The sequence below is a fragment of the Nothoprocta perdicaria genome, unplaced genomic scaffold, assembly GCF_003342845.1.
Source record: "Nothoprocta perdicaria isolate Ctin4 unplaced genomic scaffold, notPer1 scaffold_152, whole genome shotgun sequence".
In the NCBI taxonomy this organism is placed as follows: Eukaryota; Metazoa; Chordata; class Aves; order Tinamiformes; family Tinamidae; genus Nothoprocta; species Nothoprocta perdicaria.
The window spans coordinates 1,643,646-1,659,627 of NW_020454672.1; positions in this window are offsets into that span (position 1 = coordinate 1,643,646).

Below are 15,982 nucleotides of genomic sequence, written 5' to 3' on the forward strand. Positions count from 1 at the left end.
AAACCAGGCTTTGCTGGGCTCTGTGGGTATTAAATTATATCTCTGTGTGGCCCTGGCTGATTTAAAGCTTATTCCATGAGACATAGGACAGACAAGACCTCCAGGAGGGCATCTGCACTAAAAATAGCCTGTCAGGTAAGTACGAGAAGAAGGAAGAGGGAAAAAGAGCATTAGCTTAAACCTGAATGKCTTGGTAACCTCCCAAAAATGAGTCAGGGGATTCATACATTCGAATAATATGGGCCTAAAGCAGTGCCAACCACTCAGAAAGTCAGAACTGCGGCAGTAAAGTAGCTGTCCTGCTTTCAACTGTAGTGAAATGAACAGTCATCTTCTGCAGCAGCTCAAGTGAGTCTCAAGGATAGCCCGGGCAGAGCATTTTGCACTAATCTAATCTGYGAGCGAGGGATATCAGACACCAACACCCTTGTTTGCCAAATTCAGAGTGCCTAATGCTTCCCTGACCTTGGCTCCCGTTGCCCTAGGAATCTCCTGTGAGCAGGAGGGCTGGCGGTGGAACAACTCTCTAGGCACCTCATCTTCGAGGTATTTTATTTAGCATTCCAGCAGAACAGGGGGGCAGGAGGGCATCAGGACGCCTGCTTGACAGCAGAGGTGACCAGGGCCCATGCAGGCTCTCAGGCTGACTGGTTTCAGGGCTGGAGTTCACACTCAGGAATGTCCCAATGCGGAAAYCTCTGCAGTTTGTTTCATCCGTCTGACAGTTCTCCTGCCCACAGAAACAGCAGTCCACTCCTTTTCCTAATACCATGGTGCCTTCTTCTCTTATTAGAAAATAATCTCACTCAGGCAGGAATCACCTTTATTTAACATCTATCTTCTCACGGCCTCAGCTCCGGTAGCCAGGAGCTGTGTCAAAATTAGGATTAACTCCTTGTGCTCCATTACTGGGACTGGGGTCTCCAGCAGGGTGGAGTAAGGAATTTCATGCATTTTTCTTAAACATCTTTTAATAAATCTTCAAGAGCCTGGGATACCCAAAAAAAAAAAAATGGTGTTTTTAATCTGGAGTATTTCCATGGTGGTTTGTTAGCTCTGTTACTCTTCGCCTATTCTGGGCAGGAGAGAAAGGCAGGAGGACTTTTTTGGTGAAAGGACAGTACTCACTGTTCCTGTCTTCTGAAAATAGCTTGAGTTGGCTCGAAGCAGATGAGGCCTATGGCAAGAGGTCACCGTTTCAGTGGCCTTCAACGGCCTTCGTGCCATTGCCCCGGGATGCTGCGGGAGCAGCACTTYGAGAGGCGATTGCTGCTGCATGGCAGAGCGGAGCCTCGTCAAAAGCTCTTGTTGAGTGGAAGCGATTGGGTTGGTTTCCAACTTCCTCCGCGGGCCCCAGGAGCAAGGCTCACCCTTGTCCGGCCTTCTGTCGAACAAGGGAACCAGTGAGGGAAAAAACAACAGCTGAGGCGTAAACAGGGCCCTTTCTTTCCCTGATCCGCTCTTGCAAAGTGCTGAGCATTTTTGACCCTGCTCTCTAATAAAAAAGCCTCGCTCAGTGCAACGCGCTGAGCGATTCCTTCGAGTTCACTGAGTGTTCACTGGAGATTATGCAGATTTTGGAGGTGCTTGGACGACGCCTGCCCAGGCCGTGTTGCAAGGGTGCCCGGCAGGCTCAGCACCRTCCGCAGGCCGCTCCATGGCCCAGGCCACTCTTCCAATCCTGCGCTTTAACCATTTGTATTTCTGCCTGCTGCCKGCCTCGTCTCGCTGCATTCATGCATCTCCCTCTGGCGGCCACATTARTCTGAATTTTTTTCTTTGATGTTACGTCTTTGCTCAGGCTGTTTTCAAGGGTGTGATGTGAGCAAAGGAGGAAGAGCAGCACTTTGCTAAGTGGACTCTGAGCTGGAAGATTTAAGATGATATCCCAAGGATATATAGGAAGGAAGCACATTAATATAATAATAATTAGAAACACCTTAATAATCAAGAAAAATCAGTTATAGATCTGATGAATTTATTTACAGGTAACAATCAGAAATGGGTAAGATGTGAGAAAAGGCTTAATGAAAACAGTTCAGACAAATCACAAAATGCTGCACTGTTAAGTACAGTTGTCAAAATATCTGTAGTACTTATAGCTATCAGCAGAGTTTATGGGCTTTGTTCAGACTACAGTGACTTGCTGAGTGATACTCACAAATAGCTCTCTGGTATGAAATGAAGAGTCATGGAAGCTTTCACAGATACAAATATGAGTATTCTTTTTTACAAAGAAAAAGAAAGATTTATTTTCTTGTCTTCATTGATATACATAGTTGTAAAGCAGATGATAGATCAAAAGATCTTTCAAAAGATCTGAGAAAGAACAGCACTTCAGCTTACTTACTGGTGGCACATAGCTACACAGAGATATTGAGTTATATGGAACCTTAAGAGGCAAAACATAAAATTCAGTTTTGATCAGCTGAGAAAATTTCAGTTCTGAATATAAATATTTCTGAGTTGCAGTTGAAATTCAGTTCTGAATATAAACATTTCTGATCTGCAGTTGAAATCTGAATAAAAATAATAGATTTTATCCACACACAAGGCTGAATTAAGATTTGCATTGCTTTTGATTTTAGTTTTGGTTGGTTTCTTCCCAAAATAACAGTGAGTCTGGCTCTTCATCATCTTATTAACTGGATGCCCGGGGGACACAGATTGCGTCCAAAAGCTGCCTGGCATACAGCACTGGCAATCCAGCTCTTCAGAAATATGGGAACTGGCTTTTCCGCTGCATCAAATTTCTAAGAATAAGAGTTGGTTTCTCTTCCAAAATATGCACACAGACATTTCAAACATCACCTTTTCAAGACTGTTTATATATGTATATGTAGACACACACACACACACACACACACACACGTACATATTATATGTATTTTTTATATATGTAAACAAGCTTGATAAGGTTACCTTTATATACATATATGTAACATGTATACATAACACCAGAAATGTTTGGGGTTTTAAGGGGGAAGGGCAGAGGATGATATTAAAACCATGTCTCCAGAAGAGGTGACTTTGTTAGAGAGCAAATATAGCTGTAGTTTGCCTAACATGAGTGCTAGTCATAACTAATACCCATTGGAAATGCTTGATACAGGTAGGCTTCCAACAGGCCGTGTCTGGGTACTTATCTCTCATTTATTTATTTTATGCTTATATACCTCTTTGCTTTGGGAGTTGAGCAAAAACTCTAYAATTAGATCTTCCAAAAAAACCCTTTTCATTACTTCCCTATACAAATAAGTCAACATGCCCCAATAAGAGCCTTTCCACTGATTTTTTTTTTCTGAATTTCTTCTTCTCAGCTAATCCCAGTAAAAAGAAAAAAAAATGTCTGCTGAATATCAGGAAGATTCAGTTTTATATGGTCCAGATGTTTACTCCATAACACACTTCTGCTTTGTCTCACTTATTCACAAGGACATGGAAATGGAGAACAGCAYTTGCATGGCCAGTTACCAGATGAAACTTTCACAAAAATCACAATATAGTTGTCATTCCAACAGGTTCCTAGTAGCAGCTTGGTTACCTGGAAAATATAAAGTGTTTCGGTGCTAAAAAAAAAAGTAACATATGGACTTGAAAGATTTGCTCTTAAAGAAATATGACTACTTACTGGCAGAGTTTCAGGCCGGAAAATAATAACATCATGTATTTGACCTCTTATATAATATAAACCAAGCTGTAGTGTGTTGCTCACGTACCTGTGCATGGAGACCAAARCCTGGTCTTCAATATTTCAGAAATGCATTCCATTTGTCTTGATAACTTAAAACATAGTAAATTCAGACACTCTGGATCCATTATCTAATATGAGAACAGAGAAGTATCACCAAAAATGCAGGCAGAAGCCAACAGAGGAACCACATAAAATCATACTGAAGGACATTAAAGACATTGTCAAAGAGAGCCAGACAGTACTGGAAGTGTGTGATCTGTGGTAGCACTTTATCAGAACMTTTATGAAGTTTCCCTGGGAGGAATCATCAAAGGTACAAACAGGAGAGCATGGCAAATCTCTGGTATTAAGCAGGGATCTGAGAGCTGCTATTATGCACTGAATTATGCATTGAATGTCATGTCTTCTTTGCTGTCTGATATTTCATCTTAATTCCCAGTCCAGCTACTTCTCACTACAGTCAGAAAACAAACTAATTGAGGTGAGATTAGACTTGTTCATCAGACCTGCTAGGATCAAGTCTTCTGGCTGGCACTACTTGAGTAGCTTTACAACATCCAGAGCAAATGTACTTCAGGAAGCACAAGTATGCGCTGCCAGATATAATAACGGTGACAATGATAATGATGGTAGCACTGAGAGCTGGTGACACCGTATCCTCCAGTCCAGAACCTCGTCCTCTTGTTGCAGAGAAGGGCGGCAGCTCTGTGTTCCCACCTAGGAATGACAGAGCAGGCATAAATCAGAAACCACGTTGGGAGTTGTGCAAAATCTAAGAATCTGTGATCCTGAAGCTTCTGAGAAAAAAAAAAAAAAAGAAAAAAAAAACCCACAAATCACTGGGATTAATCTCATGTAAGCATAGACATTTGCAGTGTGTATGTGTGTGTCTGAGCCACTGTCTCTCAGCTCACTTACAATGAAAGGCAAGAAATATGCTTTTTGAGGACACAAGTAGTTTGCCTCATTTTAGCTGTTTTTAACATGTGCCCTTTGAGTACTTTTTCTCCACAGAGACTCTAAAGGAAGTCAGAGAGTGATTAGTTTGGGAACAAATGGCTATATTTGGTCAAATGAATCACACATGTGATGTTTGTCATTCTTGTAAAAAGAAAACAGTACAACAACTATTGAGTCTGGCTGTGTGGAAGCACCCGCAGGGGTGGCACAATATGAAATCACTGCCATAAACATGTGGACAGGCTACAATATTCCCTGAGCCATGAGACCCCAAAAATGTTTTCAAATAACTCCTGATATGGAGAGGGAAGGTGTTGTTTGACACATCTTTGACTTTGATTTGGCCTGAACAGTTCATTTCTACTCTCCTGGGTGCTGATATTTACCTTTAACCTGGAATTACCTGTAGGCCAAACTCCCTAAAATTAAGAACATAAAATACCTGATGACTGGTGGCAAATCCATTGCCCACAATGAGTGGGAGTTCAGTATTGATCAGCACCATCAAGCAAATGGCATTATTTAGTTATAATTTTTTCTTTTTTTTCTTACTAATAGATATATGAATTTCTTTCCAAAATGCTTAATGATTCACTTAATGTGTTTAGTCCTGCACATGAGGTGATAGATTTGATTTTTGCACAGCCTCTTAGCCCAAGTAGAATGATACCACAAACCTGACAGGCAGAATCCTGTTTAGACGGAGAGCAGAAACTGAACTCACACACTCCCTTTTTTCTGACTGTCTTTAACCATGAGCTTATTTATTTCCCCTCCTTTGGCACAGGTAATCCTTTATTTTGGTATTTTGCCAGCTTACACACATCCTGCATACCTGGTGACTCTGCTGCCTCTGTTAGCAAAGAGAATACTAAATTGTTATATTTTTAAAGTGAGATTTTATAAAAGTCAAAGTACAGCACTCAGTGTTTTCAGAAGTTATCTGTTATGTGCATTTCCCAGGGGAATCTATCAAAATGAGGAAACAGAAGCTGTAAATAGGATTTCTCTTGGAAAAACAACATTAAAATAAGCATTTTATGTAGGAACATTTCTTCAGTAGAGGCAGATTTTTCTGTTCTGCATCTCATGAATAGAACAGTGATTGCAATTCAGTTTTTTAGTCTGAAATATACTGTGGCTTTCATTGGTGTTTCTCATTAAAGTTTCTTTCACCGAAACTTAGTCTATTTTGAAATGGGAGGTCTTGAAGTGCAGCCACTGTTCCTACTGTGCTAATAGCCCCACTGATTGCAAGATCAGACTAATTAAAAGTTCACCTCTGTGCACCACTCCCTGGCAGAGCTAGGCTGTAATGCCAGCCCTGGGTCTTCCTGCATGTAGTGTGGTTGCAACTAACTACATTTATGAGCATTTCACTGTCATTTTGTCCATTTGCTTTCTTCCCYCCTGCCTTTTCTTTCTTGCCATGTAGGCTGCATAGAATCAGCACTCATTAAATGGGTGCCCGGAGCTACAGAAAAGGTAGGTCTGCAAATCAGGCTGCTTCTCACAGTTGCTCCTGCAAGGCAAAGAAACACTAGTGGGAACTGGGACCCCAGGAGCGGCCCTTGCATCCAACTAACTGAAAAAAACACCCAAATTGAGGTGAAATCCAAAGCCCCACCAAAGAACTGAGACGATCACACCAGGGCAAGTGGCATTTGTGAATGCCACGGAGAAGACTTCAGTTTCCTTTGGCCTGTCTTCAGCTGTTCCAAATATGATATCATTTTTGACSTAGCCTATCTCTTTGCTTCTGCATCTCAGAGCCTGTAGATATGTAAGCACAGCAACACATTGGAGAGAGGGAATACAACTGCCCTGGGCTGCTGCTGACTCACAAGTCCCCTCTCACAGAATAAATGGCATAGGAATAGCATGCCAGCCCTCCCTGCATGGATTTCACCATGACAGACAGGCTTGAGCAGCAAGAGATCTGGAGGGTGACATCTCAGCCCTTCGAGTTTCACTTCTCTGCTTCCTCAAGTCCGAGCTATTTGTCCTTCTCATTCAAGGACCTTCATAGCTCTACTCTGTCTGTTGATCTCTGCTCCCTCACCAAATTTCTTTCTGTCTCTCTGTTATGAAAACCATCTTTACTCCCTTTTTGTTTATGTTGACGCTGCTGTTGATGCAGTTTAAATCTCACTCTGAACTCAGCTTTAATGTTGCTATCTTTCTCTTCTACCATTTTCTTCAAGAAATTTCTCTTGAAGACCTAATTCTCACATCTCTTACAAGAAATTGGCTGCTTTCCCATCCGCAGATTGGACGGGGTAAACGTGGTCATATTTTATTTATTTATTTATTTAGAGCATTATGTATTGCAAGAGTTCATAAATGTCCCAATTTTCAGATCTTTCACTGTGAAAGACTGAACAAAACTCTCAGCCCATTGAAAATGAGACTGTTAAATTATGTGCATTTTGCATGTCTATACCTTTTCTATTCAAATTGTGCTGTTTGCCTTTTTATGCTGTAAAAAAGTTCAGAGGGAAAATACCTTAATAGATCTGAGATGTCACCAAAAGACAAAATAAAGGCTTTGGTCATGGAAGATCATATTTACACAGAATTGCTTAAAGGACGTTTGGTTTTTTTTTTTTTTCCTCTTACAGAAACCAATGGCCTAATATGTGACCTTCATTCTGAGTGTGTAGGATGATTTGAACAGAGGTTGAGGTCAGCATTTGAATGYATTTTTGGTGAGTCTTTCCTTCATTTTGACTGTTATCTACAGTAAGTGGGATCAAAATATCATTTCCAAATCAGAATACACTGGAATCTAACTCAGACTGAAGTTAAGTGATTGTTCTCTTAAAAGATGTTTCTTCCTGTTAGGACAAATTTTCCTGAATGACCTGAGTCCAGTCAAGATCTATATTTAGAATGGTGGAAAAGACTAATTCTGCACAGGCATGTTTGTGAAGCAAAGCTAACATGCCAATGATTTGGGAACCTAAGTATTTACCTCATTTCTGATAGCCTAAGTATCAGTGAGACCTGAAGTTTAGGGCTTCCTTGATAGAAACTTGTTGAGGGGTGAAAGCCTGAATGTTGTTTTATGAGAACCATTGGTGCATCTTAGCATCGGGGTGAAATAGCCAAGTGGTGACAAATGCACTCAGAGTTCATACCCCTGCGCTAGGGAAAAGCCTTTGGGATGCTGTCTTGAAAAAAAAAAAAACACTAGTGATGAATCACTGCTTAAGTTCTGAGTCACTCACTCAATTAATACATGTTTTCTCTGAGGAAAAGAAAAATAGCATTGGCCCCCATGAAAAATACTCAGTGATTATAAGGGACAGAACACACGGTTCAAAATTTATCAGTCTGTGTTATTTTCACCCTCTGTAGATGCCAGACAGTGGGGAGAGGAGRTGGAAGCCAGCAAATGATTGTGTAAATTCATTCTGCACTGTAAAATACAGCATCTGTCCTATGTGGCAGAAATACCAGATGGTCTTCAATTTTTAGATAAAATGAGATGTAGATTCTGTCTTTCCAAGTTCGTACCACAGCTGGTCAGATCATTCAGTGAGTTTCATTCTTTAAACTGTTAAGATGCAAARAGGTAGGGCAAGCAAAAACAAGGCTAGACGCTAAGTGAGTGCAGTTCTGGAAAACACACCAGACTAATTTTGGAGGTGAATGTCTCTCAGGGTGGATTTTTTTGCATTTTTAGACAACTCAGGAAGGAGGACAATTGAAATAATGGATTGTTTGAATTATGTACAAACCCACTGCTGTATTTGTTTATTTTTTTGTTCTAAAGGGTTAGCTCAAGTCTTTAGATTTTCCAGATTTCTTTTTGTTTGTGTTTGTTTGTTTGTTTGAAGACAAGTGTAGGATATGTGTTAGAGATTTTCTTGTCTGGAAACCTTTCTGTGAACATACCTTTCTGTTTCTGTGCTATTTCACTGCACAAACAGAAACAAGATTATTGGCAATTGTTCAAATTAAAGAGTTACAGTCAGCGAGAATTTTCAGCCCACATGAAGTCTGGCTTTCAGATGTGTGCAATGGTCATGTTTGTTGTTGGTCCCTTCCTCTCTACTTTCTTCTTCCTTTGGAATTGCAGGTCTACAAAGCAGACCCCCAAACAGAATCATGTTTGTGCCAACCCCTTCCTTGTGCTGATATTCATACGATGGCAGCACGTTCTGGAGCTCTGGAGCTGGATGGGTGATAACTAAGGCTCTGGAGTCAATATTTGAGTAAGGGCAGAGGTCTTTAAATTTTAATCTCCACCTTTTCGAATTTTATTATTAAGTTCTTTACTCAGATGTGACCAGGATCTGTCTCCCCCTCAAATATACCTGGGACATATGTTCCTCCTTGTAAACACTTCCATGTGACTTCTATCTTTTCCCATCCAGAGGGACTGCAACTTTGCATTTTCCTTGAACAAGGTGATTTGAGGCTCAGGTATTTCCGGCCAGGAAAGACACTGTAATTTCTTGTGTCACAAAAATAGTTGACGTGAACATCGCTGGAACAAATAGATCAGGTGATTATCAGAAAAATCTCCATCTGTCCCTGCAACTACTTGGAGGCAATCTTGGCCACTTGTCCATCAAATTCAGCGTAACAGCATGAGACTGATATTGGTCCTGTGATGATGATTGTCTTCAACAAATCACTCTCTTTTCTATCTCCAATTTTAATAGTGATTCCCCAATATCTGTGATATGTGAGGAAGTACTAGTGAGACAAAACCCAGTAAGTTCAGTAGCAGATCACCCAGAAGTTCTTCATCTCATCTGCCTTGTAGAAAAGAGGTCTATATAAGCCTGCATTGTATGTCAGATGTTATGCAGGTATAAAGACAGAAAAGTAAATGTTTCTGTCCCAGATGTAGGTCAGCATCATCTAAGGGAACTAACATAGCAAGTCAACTAACAGCGAGTCAGAGAGCAGAAGATAYCATCATGTGAGAGTGAAAATAGAGAAGGGAAAGACAAATCTGGAGATGGAAGAAGCAGAAATGTCAATAACTTTTTCTGTACCACAGATGTAAACTTGTGTACCTCGGGCATCATCAGGTTGGCGGTGCTAAGGGCAAGATAATACAAAGACATATAAGTTTGTTGTATTATATTGCAATTAGCAGGGTGTATCTAAGCTCATTACTGCAGAGGTAAGAGTTTCTTTACACTGATCAGCACTGAAATGCAAACGCTGACCCCTCAGTCTGACTTGTCTTTTACAGATCACTAGTGTTTTACTTCAGAGAGTAAAAGCTAAGGTTAAAAAGAAATTTAAAAGCTTAATGTCTAATTTTTCTTAGCGCTTGTATTGTACTAGAGGAATCAAGGAATGTTTTATATTGGAGTTTGATTCTATGTTATTTTGCAGAAAATATTGCATAAGATGATATTCCATAGCTGTTAAATAACAGGAAAAATAGAAGCCCCTTGTGCATTTATCCCAAGTGGGATTTAAGCAGAATTCCAAATGATTTGCCCCAGCTTGATACTCTTGAAAAACAGTATTGCATTTTAACGACTGATAGGCAAACAACAAAGATGCCAGCACAAACAGTAGGCAACAAGGAGCATTTTCCTGCCTGTCCCTATGCTGCCACCTGTTACACAATAGCTCTTATTCCTGTGGAGCCAGCCTGGGACATTCAGAAACTCAGAAATTCAGCCTAACATTTTATTTTTCAAATATGAAACACAGAAAAGGTGGAAAATCTCAGGAAGTGGCTGTACTTTTAAGTAAACCTTCATACATTCCTGCCATAAATCATGGCCTCCGGCAATTGAAGAAAATAACTTGATGTATTTTCAAAGCAATACTAATTTTGATGAAATGTCTCTTTAAGTTCCGTACTGCTACCCAAAGGAATGCATCTATATCCTTTGAAGCCAGAGAAATCTTTCCCAGAAAAACCGGATACAAAAGAAAACTGGGTTCTTGTGCTGGAACGTCCCTGATCTTGTTTACTTATGTTGGTGGGCTAAGGATGCAAGAAAAGACTCAAGTTCCTATAAATTAAATGCATTTTTKATGTGACAATTTGTTGGAGCAGATCGGTTGTCTCTGAAGTGTGCAATTCAGCTGCTTTTTGTCATGCAATTCCTGCTTCAGGTTTAAGGTCATACTTAAATAATCATAAGGTGCCTAGGCTCAGGCAGTGCAGTTGTAGAATAATCATTTAAAGGTATCAAGGTAGGGTAGTGGTAGGGCAAAAGACCAAGCAGCACTGGCAGGAGTGCAAGTTCTTGGTCCACTCGTGGGCCAGGCTGGGAGCAGAAACATGCAGAAATAGAAAGAGTCAGGACTGGTTTTCCAGCTTGCACATGCCCACAGTCCAACTCTCAGCCACATCCAAAGAGCCCCATCCAAGACCCTGGCAGGAGCTTAGTTCCTCCTGGCACAAGAGAACAGCAAAAGACACTGCTAYATGGATGAGAAAAAAATAGTCAGTTGTTCGACCATTTCTTTGTAGTAATCTGCTGGTGCAATTCAAACCATAAATACTATTCCCTGCATACTTGTGCAGACAACTGGATTCAAGAATTATTAAAACAGTGTTAATTGGAAACTTTCCAAATCCATGGCTTCAGACCAAAATATTTTCAGGTTTTGAAAGCAAAAAAATACATTTGAAGTTTTATTATTACTATTATTATTTTGCTTTACTTTTTTACTTGTCCGTATCACTTGTCCAAGGTTCAAGTTTTCCTCTCAAGCCCCAAGACCAAAAATATTCTTAACAAGAAAGCTTAGACTGCCATTTCGGGACTCAAGAAAGGTACCATATTTCACAAGACATACAGAACAAATCTGAATGCTGTTGTTATCTGACTCTTGCCTTACATTTTTATATTTTGTTCCCAAAATAAACACAAAATGCCTCAAGAAATATGCTTCTTGTGAGCTGCCATACGAGCAGAGAATATTGATATGTTTACAGGATTTGAAGTAAGGCTGTTCAAACAGCTCAAATCCTGGCACTAAAAATGGTGCTATGGTCTGTCATGTGATTTTTTTTTTTTTTTTTTTTTTGTATGTTCAGTCCATGCTGCAATGTAGCATGTTAATACCAATGTTGATTAAACAAATATATACATTTTTTTCAAGGGAGGTATATAGAAGCAATTTCACATAATACATTTCAGTGTCTTATCCATGGGGCACTTTTCTCAGGGTAGTTAGCTACATTTTCAGCAGAAAGGCAAAATGTCTATTTACAATCTATATGCTACAGACAAATCTGACTGTTCCTTCGTAAATTGTGTCAAATTCTCTGTAGACATGTAAATGTCTGAGTAGACGGCCTTACTGGAGTGATAGAGCTCAGCAAATGAAAATGATAATCAGAAGGCATTCTATAGATTAACAAGATTGGCATTATTTTGTTTTTAACACCAATATGACCAGCTTTGATCCACATTTCTAAAAATGAATTGCCTTGAAACGCTGTTTTTGCATGGCATGAGTCTCTCATAGCCTTTTTTACCTTTGCTTTTTTTAAGTTATTGATAAATCACTATTATTTTTGAGAACCACACACTGTGTAAAAATGAGCATATCACACTAATTTCTGTGTAAGTATTCTATCTGAGTGGAGCTTGGAAAACTGGATTCATGCTGAAGTCTACATTCCCAGAATTTAAATGAGCAACCCTCTGCAGCCTGTTCTTGACAGAAGTTATTTCCTTAGAGTCCTGCCCTTTTCTTCCCTAARGAAAACAAAAGAAAACAAACAAAGAAAAGGRCTCTCAAAGTCAATCACTGTTATATGAGTTTTCTCTTAAATGATGTATAGTTGCCTCTCTTACTAAAAGTCAAAGCAAAAGGGGCATGAGCAAAGCAAACACTAGCTGTATGCATGAACAAATCTTGCTTTTGCATTCCTTCATCTTTTCCATAAATTGCCAGGAAAAAAAAAATCAAAAATAACACTTTATTAGCACTTTTCTATCCTTAGACTTTCAGTACTACCACAGAAATATAAAGYTGTCAGTAACCCTAATGTTAAGTATACAATATATACAATACAAGTATATACCAGGGCATATATAGCATACAATTGCACAATGACATAACAGCCATGAAGTCTCACATTGTACAGTGCACAATCAGTAGGTCTTGTATCCAGGTTCTCTTTCAGTTTTCAGTCTAGTTTTAAGTTTTCAAACTTTTTCCCTTACCCAGTCTGTATAATAATCCTGCTTAGCCTGGCATGGAAAGTAATTATTTGTAAAATTCTGTAATTTTTTGTCTATGATTCTGAGAGCTTGCTAAATGTATTTCCTGAAACATTCAATACTGGCAATGAAGAATTTCGCTGCTTTTGCATTTTTTTCCTTTCCATACCGTCAATATAAGCCAAGAATGTCTTATTTAAATCCAAGATTAGCCAAGACAGACCATGTGTGAACTCAGACACACATGCAGACTAAGCACAAATGCCATATTGGCCATTGACGGTGTCCCAGCATCTCTTCTGGAAATGGGGACCACTCTCCTCCAGAGGAGAGAGAAGCTAAACTCCTGTATTTTTAACCTTGAGAACATGTCTGCAGGACTTTGAGGTTAATGTACAGGTAAATGAGTATAGTCCAAACATTACGAAACAGCTTGCCATCTCAGAAAGTGTGGAGCACATCTTCCTTATCTGCATACTTGCACCCTTAGAGCTTTGCCAAAACCCACAGCTCTTTAAAGGATGTAGAAGACAAATGCCCCCTTCTCTTTGCATCTTGTTCTGTCACTTATGTTCACGATAATTAAAGCTTTAAAATCAGATGAGAAAAACGTTAATGAAAATAATGACCCAAGGTACAAGCCAAAGGATAATCAGACTTCAAATGCAGAATCTTTTGGCGTGTGAATATGTTTCAGTACTAAAAAAATATTCTCAGCTTCTGTAGAAATCTTCATCAGTGGAAGGTTGGTGGGTTATTCTCATTCAGTTTGCAAATAGGGTGAAAAGGGAGGATGCTGCTGCAGGCTTCACTGGTTCTTGATATCAAAAGAGAATGGTCACAAGGATGTGCAAAGACTTGCCTGTGTGCTTCGATGAGCTCTGAAAGGGCGAATACAAGTTATGACTTGTCAGAGGGAAGGCTGTGCTAGGCCCTCAAGGAGGAAGCAAGGAGATCTGCGTGCACTCCTTTTGTCACCCTCCCTGATGTAAAGAGGTCTCATCATCCCAACCCGGCTGCAGACTGTGCTGCACAATGCGGACAAAGAGCTGCTGCAGTGTTAGGAAGCCATCATGTGTGATGGGGAATGCGAGCACAGAAACATTCCCAAGGACAAGAAACAGGCATAGAGCTGAGCTCATGTGGAACTCAGCCTTCCTAAAGAGCTGCCACAGGTGTCCTCAGCCCCCAGCACTGCCAGAATTCATTTAACTGGGGAAAACCAGTGACTTGGAACTTTCAGCTTTTGTTAAGACAGCGACAGAAACCCATAAAATGCATAGACTTCTGGGGCAGGGTTTCTCTCTCTCAGGTTAGACCTCTGCAACATCAGATACAAATCTGAGCAAGTCAGCCTGGTTATTCTTGTGGCAAGCAATAGGAAATATGCACTTTGTAGGGTGGGAATCATCTTATCCTAAAATACAAGTTTTAAACAGAGCAGATGTAACTGCTCTGTAAGGTGAGTCTAGATGACTATCACAGAAATAGACATCTGCAGAATAGACAGTGGAATTAAATAAGATTAAAAGATTAAACCCGACCTTATTAATATGGATATATAGGAGTTCTGAAGCTTTTCTTTAAGGGCAGTAAGAAATGAAATTGCAATCTGATAAATATATGAGCATGTTAGAGGGCATGTGTTTAATTAATAAAAAAAAATCAAAGAAATAGCAGATGATGGAAAAACAAATGAAGAAGTACATTATACATGACTGATTATGGAAAGGGACAAAGACAAAAAACCACCTTGTTTGTTCTGACTAGCAGCACTGGATTGATTATAAATATATCTTCTGCCCAGTACATGATGATAAGCCTTCTTAATTAAACCGTGCATCTAAAAATTATGCACTCAACCATGTTTCCAGTAATTTTATATATATATATATATATACACATACACATATATTTAATGTTTCCACCTATTGAAATTGATTATTGATGTCATTGAGTAGATACAGCCCTGAATTCTTTCTTAAGTATATTTGTACTATGGGTAGCCTTTGGACAATATTTTTGTTCGCTCGTTTGTACTAAACAGAGTGGGAACAGCAATGAATCAGCTTGCAATGAGTAGGAAGGATGTGGCAACTATCCCTCATACTTAAAGAAGTTAGTTAGAGATCAAAGCTCTTTCAGTTCCTTTTGCTGGCTACCAAAAGTCTATTTCACTTTTGTCTGGACAGAAGCAAAAAAAGCAAAAATAAGCAAAAAGCTCAGAAATATCAGATTTATTGGTCAGTGTAGTTGTTTATTTCATTGAGTCCTGTATCCCTTTAACATTAACTATTTTATGTTGGGATGTGTTTCCTGGACTGATACTACAGTCCTCTGAGAATCCACATTTACTGACCCTGTCCTAGTCTGCTCATCTGTTGCATCCCCCTCTAAAATGGAACAGATAAATATCTCTACATTTTGCATTTTCAGTTTCCCTGTGCTTCTTATATGARCAGAAACTCTATGGAACCGCCTGTGCAAGCAGTTGTCAGCTATACATCAGACAAACTTCATTTTTTTAACAACTTTATTTTAAATATCTCTCTTATCTGAAAGTTGTGACTTCAAATTAGCATATAGGAGTGCAAATTTAGAACTGATTTGCCTTCTCATGCTCTTTAAGGACTTGCTTCTGTCTTCAATTTGCCCATGTTATGAGGCTTGGACCCAGAGTGAAATTTTGTTGTATGCAAGCATTTAGACCTCCTCTGAAGCTGGGTCGGATTCAAAATCATCCGAAAATTCTGCTTGAGATCTATTTATCCTGCAAAACTATACAGATGATAATGGATTATCTAATCTTGCAGGATGAGTGTGATTTGGAATGATTGATATCCCTCATAAAACTTATCTCATGAGATTCCCACCATGTATTGGCTGGATTAGGAACTTCCAAAATAAGTTCAGCTCTTTACATTTTTTTTTGTGTTGTAGTCATCCCAATTATTAAAAACACAGATAAGAAAACATACTTCAAAATGATAAATTTTATCCTAGGGATGTCCCTTGTGATTGCCAGTTCCTTGGAAGTTTACCGTTAGTTTATTTTTCCTGATTAACAACCTTTGTAGTCCACTGGAACAGAAAGTTTTTGATTAAAAAATATCCATGCAGCTTTTTTTTATTATTTTTTTTAAGTTTTTGTTGCTAGCTCAAG